General features: G+C 39.3%; 1 protein-coding gene and 1 pseudogene across 10 annotated transcripts in view; both read right to left on the bottom strand.

The window, feature by feature from the left end:
- Positions 1 to 26563, bottom strand: part of CTXND2 (cortexin domain containing 2) — a 33624-nt gene that overhangs the window by 4281 nt on the left and 2780 nt on the right. For 3 of the 9 annotated variants that reach the window (XM_079108126.1, XM_079108121.1, XM_079108122.1), the window contains exon 2: positions 21474 to 21574. The exons of 4 other annotated variants lie outside the window; for them this stretch is intronic. The gene's annotated coding sequence lies outside the window, so the exon portion shown is untranslated. The remainder of the gene's footprint in view (positions 1 to 21473; positions 21575 to 26563) is intronic. 2 more of the 9 variants (XM_079108127.1, XM_079108125.1) reach the window with 1 other exon arrangement.
- On the bottom strand, positions 1751 to 17503 carry LOC306665018 (asparagine synthetase [glutamine-hydrolyzing]-like; annotated as a pseudogene). The gene is made up of 2 exons: positions 16036 to 17503; positions 1751 to 1839 (listed from the first exon to the last, which is right to left on the bottom strand). The product of its transcript is annotated as an asparagine synthetase [glutamine-hydrolyzing]-like (transcript).

Raw genomic sequence — 26563 nt, 5'->3', positions numbered from 1 at the left:
TATTTCTTAGCATGTGATATATTAGCATACATATTAAGTCAGAGCTGTAAAAGTTATAATCAGAGAAATATCACTCCTCCTCCGTCATTCTTTCATTCCTCTGTCATTCTTTCATTCCATTTCACCCACATACCATCCTTTCTACCTGATTCCAATTATCTTCATCCTGTAGATAATAAATCTTATTCATTTCCAGTTTATACTTCCTGTGCTTTTTTCACAAGTAAATAGTTTTTCTTTTCTCCTTTTTTTTCTTACACCAAAGATGATGTATTATAGATACATTTTGCATTTTGTTTTTTCACTTAATAATATATCCTGGATCAATAACTTAGCAAAATCCTGTCTCAAAAAATTAAAATTAAAATAAAAAGGGTTGGGAATGAAGTTCAGTGGTAAAGTGCCCTTGAGTTCAATCCCTAGTACCAGAAAAAAAAAATTCTGTGGATCCCTTCTAATCTGGAATAATATGTTCACAAATAACTTCTGCATTATTATTATTATCACCATTATTTTATATTATTACTTTGTGGTACTGGGGATTGACCCCAGGGGCCCTCTATCTAGCTACATACCCAGTCCAGTTTTGTTTTTTTTTGTGGGGGAGGGACCAGGGATTGAATTTAGGGGCACTCAAACACTAAGTCACGTCCCCAGCCCCATTTTGTATTTTATTTAGAGACAGGGTCTCACTGAGTTGCTTAGCATCACTTTTGCTGAGACTGGTTTTGAACCCACAATCTTCCTGCCTTGGCCTCCCAAGCAGCTGGAATTGCAGGTGTGCACCACTGCCCCTGGCCTCAGTCTGTTTTATTTTTTATTTTAAGACAGAGTCTCACTAAATTGCTTAGGTCTTCACTAAATTGCTGAGGCTGGCCTTGAACTTGTGATCCTCCTGCCTCAGGCTCCTGAGTTTCTAGGATTACAGGCATGTGATATCATGCCCAACTGGTATCATTTTTCATTTTTACAACTGTGGAGTACTGTACTCTAGTCTGTGGATAACCACTCTTCTACATATATTTAATTATTTCCAATATTTTCGCAACTATTAATAACTATTAATGCTGGATGTAGTGGCACACATCTGTAATCCCAGCAACTTGGAGGCTGAGGCAGGAGGATTGTGAGTTTGAGTTGAGGCTCAGCAAATTAGCAAGTCCCTAAGCAACTTACTGAAATCCTGTCTCAAAATAAAAAATAAGAAAGACTGGGGATGTGGTTCAGTGGTTAAGCACAGTACCATAAATAAATAAATAGATTAATTAATTTTCAAAATTTTAATTAATTTTCAAAAGTTATTAATTATGCTACAGTAATAATATAGCAATAACACTTGTGTGCAGTTATTTTCATAAAAATGTGTATCATCAGGGTAAATCCCCATAAGTGCATTTGTTGAGACAAAAGATAAATAACTTTGTAGTTTTAGTAGATATAGCTAAATTTTTTTTCATAATTGTTGTATGATTTTACATTCCCATAAACAACTACTGAGAGCACCTGTTTCCTCACAGCCTTGCTAACAGAATGTGTTGTCTCCAATAATTTATAATCTTTGACAATATAGATAAAACATCTTATACTGGTATAGTTTTTTTTTCTTTTTTTTTTTAGATATGACATTTGTTTTTCTTTTCTTGCCCAAATAGGCCTGAGTGTTTGACTCTCACTGCTCCCCTTTCTGTCCCCAATACCCCTATACTCCAAAAAGAAACATTTACTTTTCACTCCATAGCTTGGAGAGTGCCTATGCTTTGGCAGCTGATTTGTAATGGCTCAAAGTGTGAGCAGAAGGGTTAGTGGCATTAATTCACTTGGGCATCCTGTCAGCCCAGGCTGGATAGTGGTATTCAAAGATTTAATGTTAATAATAACCTTCTTCCACACGCCGCTGCTTCTGCCGCAGTGGCTGCTGCCCGCACTGGACGCTCAGAGCTGGTGCTCTAAGCTACTGAGCTGCTGGTCCGGGAGAGGACTGGGCGGCCCAGCCAGCCACGAGGACGCTGGCGCCGGGGGACACACCAGCATGAGGCGGAGATGCTGGTTGAAATTGTAAAACTGGAGATGCAGCACTTCTGCTAAAGTCTTTGAGGCATACTCTCCAGGACGTGCACACAAAATTGTGCCAGTAGAGAAACTGAGGGCCTAGTGAAGTAATGTCTACAAAAATACTTCAAGCTGGTCAGGAAAGAAAGAAGCACTCTGGAGGTTTTCAAGATGGCGGCCTAGATGGTGGCTGCATTTCATGCTGCTCCAGGACTCAGGATTCAAAAGAGGAGATATTGAGACACTTGGGACCAACTCAAAGCAGCCGGGTGACTCTCTCCCGTTGGGGAGGCGTCCCGGATGGGACAGTAGTCCTGGAACACAGGGAACTTTGTGAAGTAGAGCTGCTGGCGAGCCGCCCCTCCCCCCATGGAGCAGTGAACTCGGACAACTGGGAGCCCCATAAAAGAGGCTGCTCAGCACAGCGCTGGGACTCGGAGCAACCACTGGGGCTCCAGCGGCTGCCCAGGGGAGGAGTGGCGAGGAGAGCTGTGTGGACTCAGAACACCGGGACCTACCCTGAGGAGGAGGAGGAGGAGCGTGGCCGCTTGGATTCGGAGTGACTGCACCAGAGCTACAGGCGGTTGCCAGAGGAGAAGCTGCACAGCGAGCTATTTACTCAAAACGACTGCTTCTGAACACTGGGGACTGCCCTGAGGACGAGGAGGAGGAAGAGGAGCGAGGCCGCTTGGATTCAGAGTGACTACACCAGAGCTACAGGCGGTTGCCAGAGGAGGGGCTCCGTGGCGAGAGCTGTTTGGACTCAGACCACTTCTGAACACCGGGGCCTGCCCGGAGGAGTAGGAGGAGGAGGAGGAGGAGTGCTGTGGGTCGTTTGGACTCGGAGTGACTGCATTAGCGCTCCAGGCGGCTGCTCAGAGGAGAAGGCGAGTGGTGAGTTGTTTGGACTTAAAGTGACAGCTCCTGAACACAGGGGGGCTGCCTGGAGGGGAAGCATGGTGGGTCGCTTGGTCTTGAGTGGCCGCACCAGAGCTCTGGGCGATTGCCCAGAGGACGCGTGCAGCAGGTCACATGGATTCAGAGCCACTCAGAGCGACTGCTCCTGAACACCCGGGGGGTTATCTGGAGAAGGAGGAGAAACGGGGAGGGTCACTTCGACTCGGAGTGATTGATTGCCCAGGGCTATGGGTGGTTGGTGGGAGGAGGAGGCATGCAGTGAGTTTCTTGGACTCCTAGTGACCCCACCAGAATACTGGGTGGCTGTCTGGAGGAAGAGGCGTGTGGCGGGTCTCGGGGACTCAGAGCGATTGTACGGGGCCCCAGGAGGCTGCTCAGAGGAGGGGCCGCATAGCCAGGCGATTAGGTGCAGAGCAGGGTCCCAGGATCTAGGAGGCTTCTTGGTGGAAGAGACTCACAGAGACACGCTTAGGGCGGAGCGAAGGTTCCAGACCTGCGGGCAGATTCTCTGAGGAGGGGCAGCCTAAGGAGATTCATCTGCGAAGGGTGAGGCTCCCAGGCCCAGGAGGTAGGGCCGGGCCCCTGGGAACTTTGCAGAGGAAGGCAGCCCAGCCCAGGTGGTAGCTGTAAATCAAGGGGAACCTCTAAGAGGGAACTGACCAGCGAGACCTCCCCACCGGGTGAGTCTTCCCTGCCGGGTGAGGTTTCCCCACAAGGACGATAAAACCACAGACACATGCCCAAACAGGCCTTGCCTCAGCCCGCAGCCTAGGTCCCCTTTGGATGACCATTGGTCAACAAGTGGAGGCACCTCTGCCCACTAGCAGGGATTATACCCCACCTGAAGGCCACCACTCCTAGAGAGGCAGCTTCCTTGTGGAGCAGCGCATTATCAACTTCCTCCAAGACTTCAGCCTACTGAAGGCTAAGGGGGGATATATATAGAAATCTTCAGGGACATTGTAAGTCAATAGAGGAAATCTGCAATATCTCAGCGGTCCACTGATACCTGAACAATATGAGAAAACAAGGAAAGAAAATGCTGCAAACAAATCTAGATGTTACATCAATAAAACCCAATGACAGCATGGCAGAAGAAATGACAGAAAAGGAGTTCAGAATGTACATAATTAAAATGATCAGAGAAGCAAACGATGAGATGAAAGAGCAAATGCACGCACTGAATGATGAGATGAAAGAGTAAATGCAGGCATTGAATGATCGCACCAATCGACAGTTAAAAAAGCAAATACAGGAAGCAAAAGATCATTTCAATAAAGAGCTAGAGATATTGAAAAAAAACCAAACAGAAATCCTTGACATGAAGGAAACAATAAACCAAATTAAGAACTCCATAGAAAGCATATCCAGTAGGATAGAACACTTGGAAGACAGAACCTCAGACATTGAAGACAAAATATTTAACCTTGAAAACAAAGTTGAACAAACAGAGAAGATGGTAAGAAATCATGAACAGAATCTACAAGAACTATGGGATATCATGAAAAGGCCAAATTTAAGAATTACTGGGATTGAGGAAGGCCTAGAGAAACAAGCCAAAGGAATGAACAATTTATTCAATGAAATAATATCAGAAAATTTCCCAAATCTGAAGAATGAAATAGAAAATCAAGTTCAAGAGGCTTATAGGACTCCAAATACACAAAATTACAACAGACCCACACCAAGGCACATTATAATGAAAATACCTAACATACAAAATAAAGACAGAATTTTAAAGGCTGTAAGAGAAAAGAACCAAATTACATTCAGGGGGAAACCAATATGGATATCAGCAGATTTTTAAATCCAGACCCTAAAAACTAGAAGGGCCTGGAACAACATTTTTCAAGCCCTGAAAGAAAATGGATGCCAACCAAGAATCTTATACCTAGCAAAACTTACCTTCAAATTTGATGATGAAATAAAATCCTTCCATGATAAACAAAAGCTAAAAGAATTTACAAAAAGAAAGCCAGTTTACAGAACATTCTCAGCAAAATATTCCATGAGGAAGAGATGAAAAACAAAGAAGCAAATCAGCAAAGGGAGGAATTATCCTAAAGGAACTGTCAAATAAAGGAGGAAACAAGTTGGGTCAAACAAATAAACAAATAAAATTTAAAAAATGAACCAAATGACGGGGAAACCAAATCATATCTCTATAATAACCCTGAATGTTAATGGCCTGAATTCATCAATCAAAAGACATAGACTGGCAGATTGGACTAAAAAGAAAGATCCAACAATATATTGCCTGCAAGAGACTCACCTCATAGAAAAAAATACTCATAGACTAAAGGTGAAAGGATGGGGAAAAACATACCATGCACATGGACTCAGGAAAAATCTGGAGTATCCATCCTCATTTCCGATAATGTGGACTTTAAGCCAAAGTTAGTCAGAAGGGATAAAGAAGGTCATTTCATACTGCTTAAGGGAAGCATAAATCAGCAAGATATAACAATCATAAACATCTATGCCCCAAACAGTGGCTCATCCATGTATGTCAAACAAATCCTTCTCAATTTCAGAAACCAAATAGACCATAACACAATAATACTAGGTGATTTTAACACGCCTCTCTAACTACTGGACAGATCTTCCAGACAAAAATTGAACAAAGAAACCATAGATCTCAATAACACAATCAATAATTTAGACTTAACGGACATTTATAGAATATACCATCCAACCAAGAGCAAATACACTTTCTTCTCAGCAGCACATGGATCCTTCTCTAAAATAGACCATATATTATGCCACAAACCTAATGTTAGCAAATACAAGACGATAGAGACACTACCTTGTATTCTATCAGATCAGAATGGATTGAAGTTAGAAATAAATGAAAGAGTAAAACACAGAAACTATTCCAACATCTGGAGATTAAACAATATGCTATTATATGATGAATGGATAACAGAAGATATTAGGAAGGAAATTAAAAAATTCTTAGAGTTAAATGAGAACAAAGAAACATCATATCAAACTCTCTGGGACACTATGAAAGCAGTACTTAGAGGGAAATTTATTTCATGGAGCACATTTAATAAAAGAAGTAAAACTCAACAAATAAACGACCTAACACTATAGCTCAAAGCCCTAGAAAAAGAAGAACAGAACAGCACCAAAAGTAGTAGAAGACAGGAAATAGTTAAACTCAGAGCTGAAATCAATGAAATTGAAACAAAAGAAACAATACAAAAAATTGACAAAATAAATAGTTGGTTCTTTGAAAAAATAAACAAAATTGATAAACCTTTAGCCACACTAACAAAGAGAAGACGAGAGAAAACCCAAATCACTAAAATTCGGAATGAACAAGGAAATATCACAACAGACACGAGTGAAATACAAAACATAGTTAGAAGGTATTTTGAAAATCTATACTGCAAAAAAATAGAAAATTTCGAAGACATCAACAGGTTTCTAGAGACGTATGAATTGCCTAAACTGAACGAGGAGGACATACACAATTTAAATAGACCAATTTCAAGTAATGAAATAGAAGAGGTCATCAAAAGCCTACCAACAAAGAAAAGTCCGGGACCAGATGGGTTCTCAGCCGAGTTCTACAAAACCTTTAAAGAAGAGCTCATTCCAATACTTCTCAAAGTATTCCATAAAATAGAAGAGGAGGGAACCCTCCCAAACTCATTCTATGAAGCCAATATCACACTGATACCTAAACCAGACAGAGACACATTGAGGAAAGAAAATTTCAGACCAATATCCTTAATGAACATTGACACAAAAATTCTCAACAAAATTTTAGCAAATCGCATACAAAAACATATTAAAAAGATAGTGCACCATGATCAAGTGGGTTTCATCCCAGGGATGCAAGGTTGGTTCAACATCAGGAAATCAATAAACGTAATTCACCATATTAATAGACTTAAAGTCAAGAATCACATGATTATTTCAATAGATGCAGAAAAAGTATTTGATAAAATACAGCACCCCTTCATGCTCAAAACACTAGAAAAAATAGGGATAGTGGGATCATTCCTTAACATTGTAAAGGCCATTTATGCTAAGCCCATGGCTAATATCATTCTAAATGGTGAAAAACTGAAACCACTCCCCCTAAAAACTGGAACAAGGCAGGGATGCCCTCTTTCACCACTTCTATTCAGCATCGTTCTTGAGACTCTGGCCAGAGCAATTAGACAAACCAAAGAAATTAAAGGGATACGAATTGGAAAAGAAGAACTCAAACTATCCCTGTTTGCTGATGATATGATTATATATTTAGAGGAACCTGGAAATTCCACCAGAAAACTCTTAGAACTCATAAGTGAATTCAGTAAAGTAGCAGGTTACAAGATCAATGCCCATAAATCCAACGCATTTTTATACATAAGTGATGAATCTTCAGAAAGAGAAATTAGGAAAACTACCCCATTCACAATAGCCTCGAAAAAAATAAAATACTTGGGAATCAATCTCACAAAAGAGGTGAAAGACCTCTACAATGAGAACTATACAACACTAAAGAAAGAAAATAAAGAACACTTTAGAAGATGGAAAGATCTCCCATGCTCTTGGATAGGAAGAATTAATATTGTCAAAATGGCCATACTACCTAAAGTGCTATACAAATTCAATGTAAATCCAATTAAAATCCCAATGACGTACCTTACAGAAATAGAGCAAGCAGTTATGAAATTCATCTGGAAGGATAAGAAACCCAGAATAGCTAAAGCAATCCTTAGCAGGAAGAGTGAAACAGGGGGTATCACAATACCAGATCTTCAAGTCTACTGCAAAGCAATAGTAACAAAAACGGCATGGTATTGGTACCAAAATAGAAAGGTAGATCAATGGTACAGAATAGAGGACACGGACACAAACCCAAATAAATACAATTTTCTCATACTAGACAAAGGGGCCAAAAAGATGCAATGGAGAAAAGATAGCCTCTTCAACAAATGGTGCTGGGAGAATTGGAAATCCATATGCAACAGAATGAAACTAAACCCATATCTCTCACCATGCACGAAACTAAACTCAAAATGGATTAAGGACCTCGGAATCAGACCAGAGACCCTGCAGATTATAGAAGAAAAAGTAGGTCCAGATCTTCAACACATCAGCTTAGGACCAGACTTCCTTAACAGGACTCCCATAGCACAAGAAATAAAAGCAAGAATCAATAACTGGGATAGATTCAAACTAAAAAGCTTTCTCTCAGCAAAGGAAACTATCAGCAATGCGAAGAAAGAGCCTACAGAGTGGGAGAAAATCTTTGCCAATCATAATTCAGATAGAGCACTAATCTCCAGAATCTATAAAGAACTCAAAAAATTCTACACCAAGAATACAAATAATCCAATCAACAAATGGGCTAAGGAAATGAATAGACACTTCACAGAAGAAGATCTACAAGCAGTCAACAAACATATGGAAAAATGTTCAACATCTCTAGTAATAAGAGAAATGCAAATCAAAGCCACCCTAAGATTCCATCTCACCCCAATTAGAATTGCGATTATCAAGAATACGAGCAACAACAGGTGTTGGCGAGGATGTGGGGAAAAAGGTACACTCATACATTGCTGGTGGGGCTGCAAATTAGTGCCGCCACTCTGGAAAGCAGTGTGGAGATTCCTTAGAAAACTTGGAATGGACCCTCCATTTGACCCAGCTATCCCACTCCTTGGCCTATACCCAAAGGACTTCAAAGCAGCATATTACAGAGATACAGCCACATCAATGTTCATAGCTGCTCAATTCACAATAGCCAGACTGTGGAACCAACCTAGATGCCCTTCAATTGATGAGTGGATAAAGAAACTGTGGTATATATATACAATGGAATATTACTCAGCCATAAAGAATGATAAAATTATGGCATTTGCAGGCAAATGGATGAAATTGGAGAATATCATGCTAAGTGAGATAAGCCAATCTCAAAAAGCCAAAGGACGAATGATATCGCTAATAAGTGGAGGATGACACATAATGCGGGGGAGGGAAGGGTTAGTGTTAGGGTTAGAGTTAGGGTTAGGGAGGGGGGCAAGTATGGAGGAAGGAAGTACTGTATAGAGGGTAAAGAGGGGTGGGAGGGGTGGGGGGAAGGGAAAAAATAACAGAATGAATCAAACAACATTACCCTATGTAAATTTATGATTGCACAAATGGTATGCCTTTATGCCATGTACAAACAGAGAAACAACATGTATTCCATTTGTTTACAAAAAACAAAAAACAAAATAACCTTCTTGGTTTCAAGATGGTGGACTAGAGGGTGGCTGCATTTCATGTTGCTCCAGGACTCAGGATTCAAAAGAGGAGAAATTGAGAGACTTGGGACCAACTCAAAGCAGCCGGGTGAGTCTCTCCCGTTGGGGAGGCGTCCCGGATGGGGCAGTAGTCCTGGAACGCAGGGAACTTTGTGAAGTAGAGCTGCCGGGCGAGACACCCCTCCTCCTGCTGGAGCAGTGAACTCGGACAACTGGGAGCATTGGAGAGGAGGCCGCTCAGCACAGCACTGGGACTCGGAGCAACCACTGGGGCTCCGGGCGGCGGCCCAGAGGAGGGGCTGTGAGGAGAGCTGTTTGGACTCGGAGCGACCACTCCTGAACGCCAGGGCCTGCCCTGAGGAGGAGGAGGAGGAGCGTGGCTGCTTGGATTTGGAGTGACTATACCAGAGCTACGGGTGGTTGCCGGAGGAGGAGTTGCGTGGCGAGCTGTTTGGACTGAAAGGGACCGTTCCTGAACACCGGGGCCTGCCTGGAGGAGGAGGAGGAGAAGGAGGAGGAGGAGGAGGAGCGCGGCGGGTCGCTTGGACTCGCAGTGACTGCGTTGGAGCTCCAGGCGGCTGCTCAGAGGAGGAGGTGAGTGGTGAGTTGTTTGGACTTAAAGCGACCGCTCCTGAACACCGGGGGGCTGCCTGGAGGAGGAGCGCGGTGGGTCGATTGGTCTCCAGTGGCCGCACCAGAGCTCCGGGCGGCTGCCCGGAGGAGGCGTGCAGCGGGTCACGTGGACTCAGAGCGACTCAGAGTGACTCACAGTGAACGCTCCTGAACACCTGGGGGGCTACCTGGAGGAGGAGGAGGAACGGGGCGGGTCACTTGGACTTGGAGTGACTGCCCAGGGCTACGGGCGGTTGGCGGGAGGAGGAGGCTCGCAGTAAGTTGCTTGGACTCCTAGTGACCGCACCGGAACACCGGGTGGCTGTCTGGAGGAAGAGGTGTGCGGCGGGTCTTTGGGACTCGGAGCGATTGTACGGGCCTCCAGGTGGCTGCTCAGAGGAGGGGCCGCATAGCCAGGTGATTAGGTGCAGAGCAGGGTCCCAGGACCTAGGAGTCTTCTTGGTGGAAGAGCCGCACAGAGACACGCTTAGGGGCGGAGCAAAGGTTCCAGGACTGTGGGCAGATTCTCTGAGGAGAGGCAGCCTAAGGAGACTCATCTGCGAAGGGTGAGGTTCCCAGGCCCAGGAGGTAGGGCTGGGGCCCTGGGAACGTTGCAGAGCAACCCAGCCCAGGCAGTAGTTGTAGATTGAGGGGAACCTCTAGGAGGGGAACCGACCAGCAAGACCTCCCCACCAGGTGAGTCTTCCCTGCCGGGTGAGGTTTTCCCACAAGGACGGTAAAACCAGAGACACATGCCCAAACAGGCCTTGCCTCATCCCGCAGCCTAGTTACCCTTTGGATGACCATTGGTCAACAAGTGAAGACACCTCTGCCCACTAGCAGGGAATATACCCCACCTGAAAGCCACCACCCCTAGAGAGGCAGCTTCCTTTTGGAGCACCGCACTATCAACTTCCTCCAAGACTTCAGCCTACTAAAGGCTAAGAGGGGATATACTAGAAATCTTCAGGGACATTATAAGTCAATAGAGGAAATCTGCAATATCTCAGCGGTCCACTGATACCTGAACAACATGAGAAAACAAGGGAAGAATATGCCCCAAAGAAATCTAGATGTTACATCAATAAAACCCAATGACAGCATGGCAGAAGAAATGACAGAAAAGGAGTTTAGAATGTACATAATTAAAATGATCAGGGAAGCAAACGATGAGATGAAAGAGCAAATGCACGCACTGAATGATGAGATGAAAGAGCAAATGCAGGCATTGCATGATCACACCAGTCGACAGTTAAAAAAGCAAATACAGGAAGCAAAAGATCATTTCAATAAAGAGTTAGAGATATTGAAAAAAAAAACAAACAGAAATCCTTGAAATGAAGGACACAATAAACCAAAATAAAAACTCCATAGAAAGCATATCCAATAGGATAGAACACCTGGAAGACAGACCTCAGACATTGAAGACAAAATGTTTAACCTTGAAAACAAAGTTGAACAAACAGAGAAGATGGTAAGATCATGAACAGAATCTCTAAGAACTATGGGATATCATGAAAAGGCCAAATTTAAGAATTACTGGGATTGAGGAAGGCTTAGAGGAACAAACCAAAGGAATGCACAATCTATTCAACAAAATGATATCAGAAAATTTCCCAAATCTGAAGAATGAAATGGAAAATCAAGTTCAAGAGGCTTATAGTACTCCAAATACACAAAATTACAACAGACCCACACCAAGGCACATTATAATGAAAATACCTAACATACAAAATAAAGACAGAATTTTTAAAGGCTGTAAGAGAAAAGAACCAAATTACATTCAGGGGGAAACCAATATGGATATCAGCAGATTTTTAAATCCAGACCCTAAAAGAAGGGCCTGGAACAACATTTTTCAAGCTCTGAAAGAAAATGGATGCCAACCAAGAATCTTATACCCAGCAAAACTTACCTTCAAATTTGACGATGAAATAAAATCCTTCCATGATAAACAAAAGCTAAAAGAATTTACAAAAAGAAAGCTAGCATTACAGAACATTCTCAGCAAAATATTCCATGAGGAAGAGATGAAAAACAAAGAAGCAAATCAGCAAAGGGAGGAATTATCCTAAAGGAATTGTCAAATAAAGGAGGAACCATGTGTGTCAATAAATAAATAATAAAATTTAAAAAATGAACCAAACGACTGGGAAACCAAATCATATCTCAATAATAACCCTGAATGGTTAATGGCCTGAATTCATCATCAAAAGACATAGACTGCAGATTGGATTAAAAAAGAAAGATCCAACAATATATTGCCTGCAAGAGACTCACCTCATAGAAAAAGATACTCATAGACTAAAGGTGAAAGGATGGGGAAAAACATACCATGCACATGGACTCAGCAAAAAAGCTGGAGTATCCATCCTCATTCAGATAGTGTGGACTTCAAGCCAAAGTTAGTCATAAGGGATAAAGAAGGACATTTCATACTGCTTAAGGGAAGCATAAATCAGCAAGATATAACAATCATAAACATCTATGCCCCAAACAGTGGCTCATCCATGTATGTCAAACAAATCCTTCTCAATTTCAGAAACCAATAGACATAACACAATAATACTAGGTGATTTTAACACACCTACTCTCACCACTGGACAGATCTTCCAGACAAAATTGAACAAAGAAACCATAGATCTTAATAACACAATCAATAATTTAGACTTTAATGGACATTTATAGAATATACCAATCCAACCAAGAGCAAATACACTTTCTTCTCAAGCAGCACATGGATCCTTCTCTAAAATAGACCATATATTATGCCACAAACCTAATGTTAGCAAATACAGAGGGATAGAGACACGACCTTGTATTCTATCAATCAGAATGGATTGAAGTTAGAAATAAATGAAAGAGTAAAACACAGAAACTATTCCAGCACCTGGAGATTAAACGATATGCTATTATATGATGAATGGATAACAGAAGATATTAGGAAGGAAATTAAAAAATTCTTAGAGTTAAATGAGAACAAGCAACATCATGATCAAAATCTCTGGGACACTATGAAAGCAGTACGTAGGAGGGAAATTTATTTCATGGAGCGCATTTAATAAAAGAAGTAAAACTCAACAAATAAACGACCTAACACTATAGCTCAAAGCCCTAGAAAAGAAGAACAGAACAGCACCAAAGTAGTAGAAGACAGGAACTAGTTAAACTCAGAGCTTGAAATCAATGAAATTGAAACAAAAGAAACAATACAAAAAATTGACAAAATAAATAGTTGGTTCTTTGAAAAAATAAACAAATTGATAAACCTTTAGCCACACTAACAAAGAGAAGACGAGAGAAAAACCCAAATCACTAAAATTCGGAATGACAAGGAAAATCACAACAGCACGAGTGTAAAATACAAAACATAGTTAGAAGATATTTTGAAAATCTATACTGCAAAAAAATAGAAAATTTCGAAGACATCAACAGGTTTCTAGAGACGTATGGAATTGGCCTAAACTGAACGAGGAGGACATACACAATTTTAAATAGACCAATTTCAAGTAATGAACTAGAAGAGGTCATCAAAAGCCTACCAACAAAGAAAAGTCCGGGACCAGAATGGGTTCTCAGCCGCGTTCTACAAAACCTTACAGAAGAGCTCATTCCAATACTTCTCAAGTATTCCATAAAATAGAAGAGGAGGGAACCCTCCCAAACCATTCTATGAAGCCAATATCACACTGATACCTAAACCAGACAGAGACACATTGAGGAAAGAAAATTTCAGACCAATATCCTTATGAACATTGACACAAAATTCTCAACAAAATTTTAGCAAATCGCATACAAAAACTATTAAAAGATAGTGCACCATGATCAAGTGGGTTTCATTCCAGAGGATGCAAGGTGGTTCCACTCAGGAAATCAATAAACGTAATTCACCATATCCAATAGACTTAAAGTCAAGAATCACATGATTATTTCAATAGATGCAGAAAAAGCATTTGCTAAAATACAGCATCCCTTCATGCTCAAACACTAGAAAAAATAGGGATAGTGGATCATTCTTAACATGTAAGGCCATTTATGCTAAGCCCATGGCTAATATCATTCTAAATGGTGAAAAACTGAAAGCATTCCCCCTAAAAACTGGAACAAGGCAGGGATGCCCTCTTTCACCACTTCTATTCAATATCGTCCTTGAAACGCTAGCCAGAGCAATTAGACGGACCAAAGAAATTAAAGGGATACGAATAGGAAAAGAAGAACTCAAACTATCCCTATTTGCTGATGATATGATTATATACTTAGAGGAACCAGGAAATTCCTCCAGAAAACTTTTAGAACTCATAAGTGAATTCAGTAAAGTAGCGGGATATAAGATCAATGCACATAAATCTAATGCATTTTTATACATAACTGATGAATCTTTGGAAAGAATAATCAGGAAAACTACCCCATGCACAATAGCCTCGAAAAAAATAAAATACTTGGGAATCAATCTCACAAAAGAGGTGAAAGACCTCTACAATGAGAACTACAGTACGCTAAAGAAAGAAATTAAAGAAACCTTAGAGATGGAAAGATCTCCCATGTTCTTAGATAGGAAGAATTAATATTGTCAAAATGGCCATACTACCTAAAGTGCTATACAGATTCAATGCAATTCCAATTAAAATCCAAATGACATACCTTACAGAATAGAGCAAGCAGTTATGAAATTCATCTGGAAGGATAAGAAACCCAGAATAGCTAAAGCAATCCTTAGCAGGAAGAGTGAAACAGGGGGTATCACAATACCAGATCTTCAAGTCTACTACAAAGCAATAGTAACAAAAACGGCATGTATTGGGTACCAAAATAGAAAGGTAGATCAATGGTACAGAATAGAGGACACGGACACAAACCCAAATAAATACAATTTTCTCATACTAGACAAAGGGGCCAAAAAGATGCAATGGAGAAAAGATAGCCTCTTCAACAAATGTGCTGGGAGAAGTGGAAATCCATATGCAACAGAATGAAACTAAACCCATATCTCTCCCCATGCACGAAACTAAACTCAAAATGGATTAAGGACCCTCGGAATCAGACCAGAGACCCTGCAGATTATAGAAGAAAAAGTAGGTCCAGATCGTCAACACAATCAGCTTAGGACCAGACTTCCTCAACAGGACCCCATAGCACCAGAAAATAAAAGCAAGAATCAATAAGCTGGGATAGATTCAAACTAAAAAAGCTTTCTCTCAGCAAAGGAAACTATCAGCAATGCGAAGAAAGAGCCTACAGAGTGGGAGAAAATCTTTGCCAATCATAATTCAGATAGAGCACTATCTCCAGAATCTAAAAGAACTCAAAAAATTCTACACAAGAATACAAATAATCCAATCAACAAAGGGCTAAGGAATGAATAGACACTTCACAGAAGAAATCTACAAGCAGTCAACAAACATATGGAAAGAATGTTCAACATCTCTAGTAATAAGAGAAATGCAAATCAAGCCACCCTAAGATTCCATCTCACCCCAATTAGAATTGCGATTATCAAGAATACGAGCAACAACAGGTGTTGGCGAGGATGTGGGGAAAAAGGTACACTCATACATTGCTGGTGGGGCTGCAAATTAGTGCCGCCACTCTGGAAAGCAGTGTGGAGATTCCTTAGAAAACTTGGAATGGACCCTCCATTTGACCCAGCTATCCCACTCCTTGGCCTATACCCAAAGGACTTCAAAGCAGCATATTACAGAGATACAGCCACATCAATGTTCATAGCTGCTCAATTCACAATAGCCAGACTGTGGAACCAACCTAGATGCCCTTCAATTGATGAGTGGATAAAGAAACTGTGGTATATATACACAATGGAATATTACTCAGCTATAAAGAATGATAAAATTATGGCATTTGCAGGCAAATGGATGAAATTGGAGAATATCATGCTAAGTGAGATAAGCCAATCTCAAGAAACCAAAGGTCGAATGATCTCGCTAATAAGTGGATGAGGACACATAATGGGCGGAGGGAGGGGTTAGTGTTAAGGTTAGAGTTAGGGTTAGGGAGGGGGGCAAGAATGGAGGAAGGAAGGACTGTATAGAGGGAAAAGAGGGGTGGGAGGGGTGGGAGGGGTGGGGGGAAGGGAAAAAATAACCGAATGAATCAAACAACATTACCCTATGTAAATTTATGATTACACAAATGGTATGCCTTTATGCCATGTACAAACAGAGAAACAACATGTATCCCATTTATTTACAATAAAAAAAATAATAATAACCTTCTTTAGGTTCAGAAGTGTTGAAGGGGAACTTTTGGGCTGCAGTTGCCATCATCTCATCATCAACCTGATGTTCATATTCCTGTAAAGTCTTAAATCAGGAATTCTTAACTGAGGTTATCCCATCATTGAAGGCCTCTTTGGGCGCCAGAGAATCTCCTTAGGTATCAGGTTGGAGTCCTGAAATACCTCTCTCAGGAAATGTTTCTCTATCCCACTTTTTGGAATTCTCATTTCTGGTGGCAGAGACAAGTAATAGGAAGAAAAGCCATGATCCAGAAGTGGGACTCTCAGTTCAAGGCCGTGGACAGCAGGACTCCAGTGTGTGTGGAGAATGTCAGAGTTCCTTCAGAAACCTCTCACTCTCCTCCTCGGCCTTTCCAGGAGAAGGAGCCTTGTGGAAATAAATGTAACCCTGCATATGTTCATCAGATCCCTCTCCAGAGAAGACCACCACACTATGTTCTTCCAAATATACTTGGAAATGAAATATATACCTACTGATGCTCATATCTTTGTAATGTCATAAATTTCCAAGGAAAATATGACTTCATCCAGGGACTAAATGCCCTCCTCAGAGTTAAAAAGGACTTCATGATATTCACTTCTAATGTGATTTACCACCTTTCTAGCAGCCAGGAAATTGGGACTGTCTTCCATACCAATTGCAATTGTCTGAGAACATATTATACTTGGGCCTCTTTCAGTTGCTTCAGCAGGGTGGCAGCAACCAAACTGGAGTACAAGCCACCTGATAAAAGGCATTTGTCCATCATCAAATGCTTCTTAACAGCATTGTCAAAAAGGATGCAGAGGTTGCTCTTCACAGTTTCTATCTCAAAAGCTGGGAATAGTTTCTCCACACTGACAAAGAGGACATGTAGAGGCTCATCCCTGCAACACATACAATTTTGCCATTTGTTTTTAAATTCAAAACTTTATGGTGTCCCAGAAGAAAAGTCTCCACTTTTTAAAAAAGGAGCTGTGGAGTGTTTCAATGTAACAAGACCTTTAGCTTCTGAACACATGGCCATAAATCCATCTTCTGTCATAGTTTTAAACAAAGGTCTTGACTCCATAGTTATCCCTGACCAGGAACACTTTCTTTTTGGAAGTGTCCAGTAAAATAAAAGCAAATGCCCCATCCAATATACAAATGGTTTGCTCAATTCCTCCTTTGTCATACAGATGAAGGATTAGCTCACCATCCGCTTTTGTCTGGTATTCAAATTCAAATCATTGTTGCAGTGTCTTGTGGTTGTAGATTTCACCATTATAACAGAGCCACAAATTAGGGTATTTCTTCAGTCGAACTGGCTGCATTTCATACTGGGTCAACCACCACCCATCAGTGAAATCCAAAGCAGCAATTGATATATCCATTGACATTCTCAAAATGAAATGCATCTGGACCCCTGTGCACAATTTGCATAGCACTCAGACACTGAACAGAAAGGCCGTCATCACTGCTGAAGAGGGCCCAAATGCATGGTGCAACAAAGCTACAAACTTTCTAGTTGTGAGTGGGATGGTCTGGTAGGCAGGGGAAAGGAGATAATGGCTGTGGAGTACTGGAGGGTCGGCTGACCTCCTTTAGGCATATAGCCGCCTAGTTCCTGTAACACATGTGGGAAGTTTTATCATGCCAGCCAGTATAGTTTTAATTTGCCTTTCTTTTATTTTGAGTGATATTGAAGATCTTTTAATACATTTAAGAGTCAGTTACATTACATCACTCTTTTGTAGCAACTCGAGATATAATTCATACACCATACAATTCACCCTTCAAAAGTGTACTCATTAGTGGATTTTTTTAATATATATTTTTTAGTTGTAGATGGACACAATACCTTTATTTTATATTTATTTATTTTTATGTGGTACTGAAGATCGAACCCAATGCCTCACATGTGGCAGGTAAGAGCTCTACCACTAAGCCACAACCCCAGCCCTACCTCACTGGTTTTTTAGTGCATTTGCAGAAATGTGTAATCATCACAATATTCCCCTTGTCACCCCATATTACCCCAGTCCTAAACAACCACTAATTGGCTTTCTATTTTACACACCTACACCCCCTCCACACACACACAATATGTATACAGAATAAAATAAAGGTCCACCAACAACTAAAAAAAAACAAAGGGCTGGAGTTATAGCTCAGTGGTGGAATGCTTGCCTGGCATGTGTAAGGCACTAGGTTCAATTCTCGGCACCGAATGTAAGTAAATGAATAAAATAAAGGTCCATCAACAACTAAAAAAATAAAATATATATATATATATAAATAATAATTTAAAATATATATTAAAATAATATATACATATACACACATATATGCATATACATTTGGTGACTGGCTTCTTTTGCTTAGCAAAATGTTTTTATGGTTTATCCAGGTTGCAGCGTGTATCAGTACTTGTTTTTTTCCTGTGACTGAATAAGATTTCATTGCAGGGATATACCACATTTTATTTATTGATTTATCAGTTTATGGACATTTGGGTTGTTTCTGAATTTTGGCTAAAATAAATAATATTGCTATAAACATGAAGTTTTGGTGTGGATATGTTTTCATTTATCTTGGGTATATACTTAGGAGTGGAATTATTTGTGGGAATTCTATGTTTAATCATCTGAAGAACTACCAGATACTACTTCACACCCACTACGAGGGCAAGGATTAAAAAGTCAGGTAATAAGTGTTGGTGAGGATATGGAGAACTTGAAACCTTCCACCGCTGCTGGTTGGAATGTAAGATGGTACAACCACTTTGGAAAACAGTATGGTAGATCCTCAAAAGGTTAAGCATAGAGTTATCACTTAAATATCTCTGTCTCACTTTCACTCTCTTTATGTTTTACACCAATAATTAAAAAACCAAATTGTCCAATGATTTGCAAAAATCTCCTCCTATCCTGTGCATTTTCTTTTAACTTTCTTGACATTTCCTTTGAAACACAAAAGTGTTTATCTATTTCTCTGGTTGCTTGTACTTTTGGTGTCATATATAAGAACCCATTAACAAATCCAAGATCACAATGATTTATCCCTAATTTTCCTGCTAAGAGCTTTATAGCTTTTGTTCTTATGTTAAGTTCTTTAACCCATATTGGGTTCATTTTTGTATAAGATGTGTGGTTAAGGCCTGACTTCATTCTTTTGCTGTGGATATTCTGTTTTTCCAGTACGATTTACTGAAAAGAATACTCTTTTGCCATTGAATATTTTAAAAATTCTGGTTGAAAAACATATGATCATAGAAACATAGATTCAGTTTTGAACCTTCAATTCTATTTCATTGATTTATCTATCTGTAGCTATACTTTTTTTTTTTTTTTTGGACACCACGCCTTTATTTTATTTATTTTTATGTAGTGCTGAGGATAAAACCCAATGCCTCATACATGCTAGCCAAGTGCTCTGCCACTGAGCTATAGCCCCAGCCCAACGAGTGGAATTTTTTTTTAATTAAAATCTTTTTTATTTTTACAGACTGCATTTTGAGTCATTGTACACAAATGGGGTACAACTTTTCATTTCTATGGTTGTACACAATGTAGATTCACACCATTCATGTAAAATTTTATTTTAGTTCATTTAAAATTTTTTAAATATTTTTTGCTGTACTGGGGACTGAACTCTATCACTGAGCTATATCCTCAGTCCTTTTTATATTTTATTTTCAGACAGGGGTTAGTTAATTTGTCAAGACTGGCCTTGAACTTGGAATCCTCCTGCCTAGACTTCCAAGTTGCTGGGAATACAGATGTGCTCTGTTTTTCCAGGTTCCATATGAATTTTAGAGCCATCTTGTCAATTTTCTTTTTTTTCTTTTCATCTTGTCAATTTTCACAACAAGCCCACTGGGGTACAGATCACATTGACAATTTGAAGATTATTGTCATCTTAAAGATACTCTTCTGATTCATAAACGTGGGAATGTCTTTCCATTTCTTTAAATCTTTTCAATGTAACAATATTCTATGGATTTTAGAGAATTTTGCGATTATGTTGTTATATTTATTCCTAATTATTTTATTCTTTTTTATGTTATGCTGTTTACTTATTATTTATTTACTTTTGTAGTATGGGGGGATTGAATACACATGCTAGGCAAGTACTCTACCACTCAGCTACACCCATGGACCTATTTTATTTTGGGGGATGGGTGTGTATGTGTATTACTGGGGATTGAAACTAGGGACTCTACCACTGAGCTACAGCCACCTCTGCCCCAGCCTTATTTAATTTTTGCATTTTGAGACAGGGTCTCACTAAATTGACTAGGCTGGCCTTAAATTTGAAATCCTCCTACTCCAGCCTTCCAAGTCACTGGAATTACAGGTATGTGCTACCTATGATAGTTTAAATAAAGTATTTTGCCATGCACAGTTGTGCATGCCTGAAATCCCAACTATTTTTGAGGTTGAGGCAGGAGGATCACAAGTTTGAGGCCAGTTTGGGCAACTTAGTGTGACCCTATCTCAGAAAGGGCTGGGAATATAGCTCAGTGGTAGAGCACCCCTGGATTCAATTCCCAGTGCTGGAAAAAAAAAAAAAGAAAAAAAAGAATTGTTTTCTTAATAATTTTTTTTGAGACAGGTCTTATTATGTTGCCCACACTTTCTTGAACTCATTCACTTAAGTGATTCTCCTGCTTCAGTCTACCAAGTAACTGAAACTACAGGTGCATACCATCCCACTGGCTAATGGCTAATAGTTGTATCTTTATTATTATTATTATTATTTTTGTAGTTGTAGCATGTGTTTGTTTATTTTTATGTGGTACTAAAGATCAAACCCAGTGTCTTACACATGCTAACTAAGCAAACGCTCTGCCTCTGAGCTACAGCACCAGACCCTAATAGTTATGTCTTTTATGTAAATTGTGTGTTAGTGTCTTTTGTCCTTTTATCTAGCCTCAATTTTTACATGTTGTTTATATAGTAGGAATATTAGTCCTTCAGATGTGACATATATTGTAAATATTTTCTCCTGGCTTTTCAATTGTCTTTTCTTTTTATTTGCAGTTTTTCTTTTCTTTTGCCATATAAGTTTTTTTGTTAATCATAGTGAAATTTATCAATTTTTTTCTTTCATCATGTCTGAATTGTGAGTCATTATTACAAAAAATTTCCCCTCATCCATGTTAGTGAATTCACCCATGTTCTTTTCTACTATTTATATAGCTCTTTTTTTTTTTTTTTTTTTTTTTTTCTCATTTAAATCCTTGATCCACTTGGAGTTTATTTTAGTATATAGTGTCAAGAATGAAGATTCTCAGTAATTTAATGAGACCCTGTCTCAACAAAACAAAACAAAAAATGAGCACAAATGTTAACTCAGTGCCTGTGGGTTAAATTCACAACACCACACGTGCATTCACACAAAAGAGCTGTGGTCAGAGTCATACCTCGCTAGAGAATTGCAGTGAAAATGGTCTTAAGACTTAGGATGAGAGAAAACTGGTCTGGAGCTCCTCCTATTGGCTGGAAAATGCAGGAAGACTAGTAGCTATTTGTACAAGTTTCAATATGTATTTATTATTTACATATATATGACATTATTCATGTGTCTTATCCTTTCTATAGGGCTCTATTAGAGCAAGACCATATGATTTTTCATGTCAAAATTATAATAGTTTCTCAGTTTTTACATCTATTAATTTCCTTTTGGGCCTACTTCCAAAATATTTCTTTAATCAATTCCGTTCTCATCATCCCCACTATTAATCTAGACGATCAATGCCAGACTCCTAAAAATTCTCTCTGATTACCTGAAAACACTCTTGTTCCCTTCCAAACCACAAAGTGATCTTTAATAAATGTAAATCGATCAGTTCTCTGATTCAAATCCTCCAGCAACTTCCCATTGTCTTTGAACTTCTTAATGGGGCTCTTTAAGCCTCTCCACAATTTGGTCTAAGCTTGTTTCTTGCCACTTTCTCCCCTTACACTTTTTGATCTTGGAGTACTGAATTTCTCATAGTTCCATGAATTTTGCATGACCACCTCTTTCCTTTAAACCTTTCTAAACTAATACTGTCTTTGCATTTTTCTCCTCCCTCTATATTCAACTTTTAGGCCTAAGCTTAAATATATCAATTTCCTAGGACAATCTTCACCAATTAATTACCGTTACCTTAGTGTTTACATTCTCTGATAAAATAGTAATCCTACATGAGATTATGTGCCATATCTAATTTGTTTCTTATTCTAAAAGTCTAGGTTATATTACATGTTCAATAAATATTTGTTCAATGAATCAGTGTTGCACTATATCTTGCTAAAGTGGGCATGAAAAAATTTTTGTTGAAGGAATTTTTGTGAATGAATAAATGACCTTGAGATGCAGCATTGAATTAAGACAGAAGAAGACTACTGGTGATCTACTGGAAATAATGTCAGGAGAATAATAAAGAAGGAATCCAAACTTCAGTGAATAAAGTGGGAAAGGGCAGAGAGAAAATAAAGATACTAAGATTTTAAATAATTAATGAGACATTCAACTAGGAAAGAAAGAAGAGAAGTAAAATAGTAGCTGAAAGCCTATTGCAGAATCAAGTGAGGGATTTCTTTTCAAAGGTAGAATAGAAGGGTATCAGGTAGGATGGGTACTTTTAGTTGCAAGTGACAGGAAAGTTCAATCAAGTGATATTTAAAAATACATGGGTTAGGGGTATAGTTCTGTGATAGAGCACATGTTTAACATGCATAAGGACCTGTGTTCAATCCCCAGCACCAGAAAACAAAACAAAACAAAACCACCATGGAACTTATTGATTCATAAGACTACCAAGTCTAGAGTAAAACTAACTTTAGAAATGGTTGGATCCAGAGTCCAGGTGTCACCAGGGATCTGCCTTTATATGTTGATAGCTTTTCCTGCCCCTGCCTTTCTTCTATGTTTTTATCCCCAGATTGACTTCCCTTATGGTATCAAGAATGGGTCCAGGAAATCTAGACTTCACATGTAACCCCTACACAACATCTCTCCTTCCTCCATTCCAGAAGGAAAAAGAACGTTTTTATATCAGTCAGGATTCTTGTCTGTCAGCACAGAAATGGTCTCTCTTACTTAAACAGAAAAGATATTTATTGGAAAGAGATCAGGTAGCCCTCATAAGGAGAACTAGTGTTATAAAAACTCAGAAATCAACAAGCTGAGCACTGTGGTGCACACCTGCAATCTCAGCTGAGGCAGGAGGAATACAATTTGAGGCCAGCTTCAATAATTTATTTATTTTATTTTAATTTTAATTTTTTTTGGTACCGAGGATTGAACTCAGGGGTACTTGACCACTGAGCCACATCCCCAGCCCCATTTTATTTAGGGTCTCACTGAGTTGCTTAGCACCTCACTTTTGTTGAGACTGGCTTTGAATTCATAATCCTCCTGCCTCAGCCTCCTGAGCCTCTGTGATTATAGGCGTGTGCCACCGCGCCTGGCTCAGCATCAACAATTTAGAGTCTCTGTCTCAAAATTAAAAATAAAATGGAAGAATGCCTCTGAGTTCAATCCCCAGTACCACAAAACAAACAAATAAACACACATTTTTTTTTTTTTAAAGTCAGAAATTAACAGAAGTCAGCCAACAGAAACCCTGCCAAGGTCAGCACAGGAAAAGTCTGGTTAGGGCAATGCTGGCACTAGACATCACTACCACCGGACATTGCTGTTGTTGAGCACTGTTGCTACTGTCATTGGATACTGCTACCTCTGCCATGCCTGAATTATAAATTTTGTCATCTTTGTGTCACTCAATATTCTAGTCCCTGGTTAGAGCATCCAACTGGTCACAGCCAAGTCATGCACCAGCACCTTAGCTGCCAGGGTGTGGAAGAGGGAATATTTGGTTTCTCAAGGTTTCTAGAGTGGGAAGGAGGTTCTGTCTCCCACAGATTCATATATAGGAAGATTTCCCCAATAGGAAGGAATTTTGGATGTTGAGCAAACAAAAAATGACAAATATCCACTTTTTTGATTTTGGCCTCAGTCCAGCTAAGTGCTCTTTAAACAAAAAGACACATCTAATGTAAAGACATGGAAAGGTGGAAAATAAAAGGGGGTCTGGGGATATAGCTCAGTTGGTAGAGTGCTTGCCTTGCATGCACAAGGCTCCGAGTTCAATTCCCAGCACCACACACACACACAAATAAATAAAATAAATAGATAAAAAATAAAAGAAAGAAAAGAAAAGGGATAGAAAAAGGTACACAAGGTAAATGCTAACCAAAAGAAAACTGAGGAGCTATATTAATATTAGACAAAATAGACCTTAAGATAAAAAGCATTATTAAGGATAGAGAATTAATAAATAATAATAAAGAATTCAGTTCAGCAGAAAGATATAACAGTTCTAAATCGTATACATCAATAAAACAGCTTAACAAAAAACAACATAAGGAAGACATTGATAAAAGTCGCTATTACAATAGATAGTCAACATATTCTCAATTATTAAGAGGGGAAAGAGTGCTATGAAGAAAACTATAAAATATTGATGAAAGAAATTGAAGAGGACATGAAAAATAGAAAGACATCCTGTGTTCATGGATTAGAAGAATCAATATTATTATTTTAAAATTTTGGAGTAGGGTCTCACTAAGTTGCCCAGGCTGGCCTTGAACATACACTTCTCCTACCTCAGCCTCCAGAATAACTGGGATTATAGACTTGCACCACCATGTCCAGCTTTCAATACTGTTAAGTATCCATACAACCCAAAGTGACCTACAGATTCAATGTAATCCCTATCAAAATAACAGTGACTTTCTTTACAGAGGTAGGAAAAACAATCCTAAAATTTGTATGGAATGACAAAAACAAATGAAAAATCCAAAGGTCAAAGCAATCTCGATGAAAGGGAACCAAGCAGGAAGCATTCCACTATCTGATTTCAAAATATACCACAAAGCTGAAGTAATCAAGACAGCATAGTTTTGGTATAAAATGACAAAACATAAACCACAAAGTAGAGAGAGCTAGAAGTAAATCCATACATCAACAATCAACTGTTTTTTTTTTTTTTTTTTTTTTTTTTTTTTATTAGGGATTAAACCCAGGGGTAATTTACCACTGAGCTACTTCCCCGGCCCTTTTTATACTTTTTAAAGTATATTTTTAAAGTTTGAGACAGGGTCTCACTAAGTTACTTAGGGCCCTGCTAAGTTGCTGAGGCTGGTTTTGAACTTGTGATCCTTCTGTCTCAGTTTCCAGAGCGGCAGCCAACTGATTTTTGATAAAGATGCTAAGAACATGCATTGGAGAAAGGACAGTCTTTTTCAATAAATGGTGTTGTGAAAATTGGATATCTACATGCAGAAGAATGAAACTACACCCTTGTTTCTTGCCAGTTACAAAAATCAACTCAATGGGCCTGGGGATATAGCTCAGTTGGTAGAGTGCTTGCCTTGCAAGCACAAGGCCCTGGGTTCAATCCGCAGCACTACAAAAAAAAAAAAAAAAAAAAAAAAATACAATTTATAAGTGGGCAATAGACCTGAATAGACATTTCTCAAAAGAAGACAAATGGCCAAAAAATATATGGAAAAAATGTTCAACATCACTAATCATCTGGGAAATGCAACTCAAAAGCACAATGAGGTATCACTTCACTACAGTTAAGAATGGTCCTATTATAATCAATATAAGTATAGCAGCTAGCCAGGTACAGTGGTAAACGCCTGTAATCCTAGCAAATCAACTCTAAGGTGGGAGCATTGCAAGTTCAAGGCCAGCCATAGCAACTTAGTTAAGACCCTGTCTCAAAGTAAAAGGTAAAAAGAACTAAGGATGTAGTTTAGTGTTAAAGCACCCTTTGGTAAAATCACTAGTACCCAACCTCCTAGGAAAAAAAATATTTAGCATGTAGATGAATAATCTTGAGTTTCCATGGGTCTTGTATTTCATATTGAATAGCACATTTTATTTTATTTTTTGCAGTATTGGGAATTGAACACATTCTAGGTAAGTGCTCTACTACTGAGCTATGCTCCCAGATTTTTATTGTATTAATTATTATTATTATTATTATTTTTTTTTTTTTGCAGTGACTGGGGATTGAACCCAGGGGATTGGGCTTGTGAGGCAAGTACTCCACCAACTGAGCTCTCGCCCCCGGTTCTTTATTTTATTTTTTGAAATTTGAGACAGTGTCTCATTAAATTGCTGAGGCTGGCCTCAAATTTGAGGATAGCCTCATATTTGCTAACCTCCTGCCTTAGCCTCTCAAGTAGCTAGAATTAAAGGCGTGTCCCTCCATGCCCCACTTGTGGACACTGAATTTTAAAAGGGATATGGACACACTATAAAACCTTCAGTGGGCAAAAACTAAAGTAATAGAAAGACCATATCCTCTGAGAAATTATTAAGGAATCATCAATAAGTACTTGGCAGCTACCTTTAAATTTCTGAAAATCTTGAGACTCGAAATTCAGGGTAATGAATTTAAGTTTTATTCTTTCAGGCACAGGGGAACCATTGAAGGTTTTTGAGCAAATA

This window comes from Sciurus vulgaris, assembly GCF_902686455.1.
Source record: "Sciurus vulgaris genome assembly, chromosome: 1".
Lineage (NCBI taxonomy): Eukaryota > Metazoa > Chordata > Mammalia > Rodentia > Sciuridae > Sciurus > Sciurus vulgaris.
Note: the sequence above shows the minus strand (reverse complement) of the source record. Positions and strands in the feature narration are given on the sequence as shown.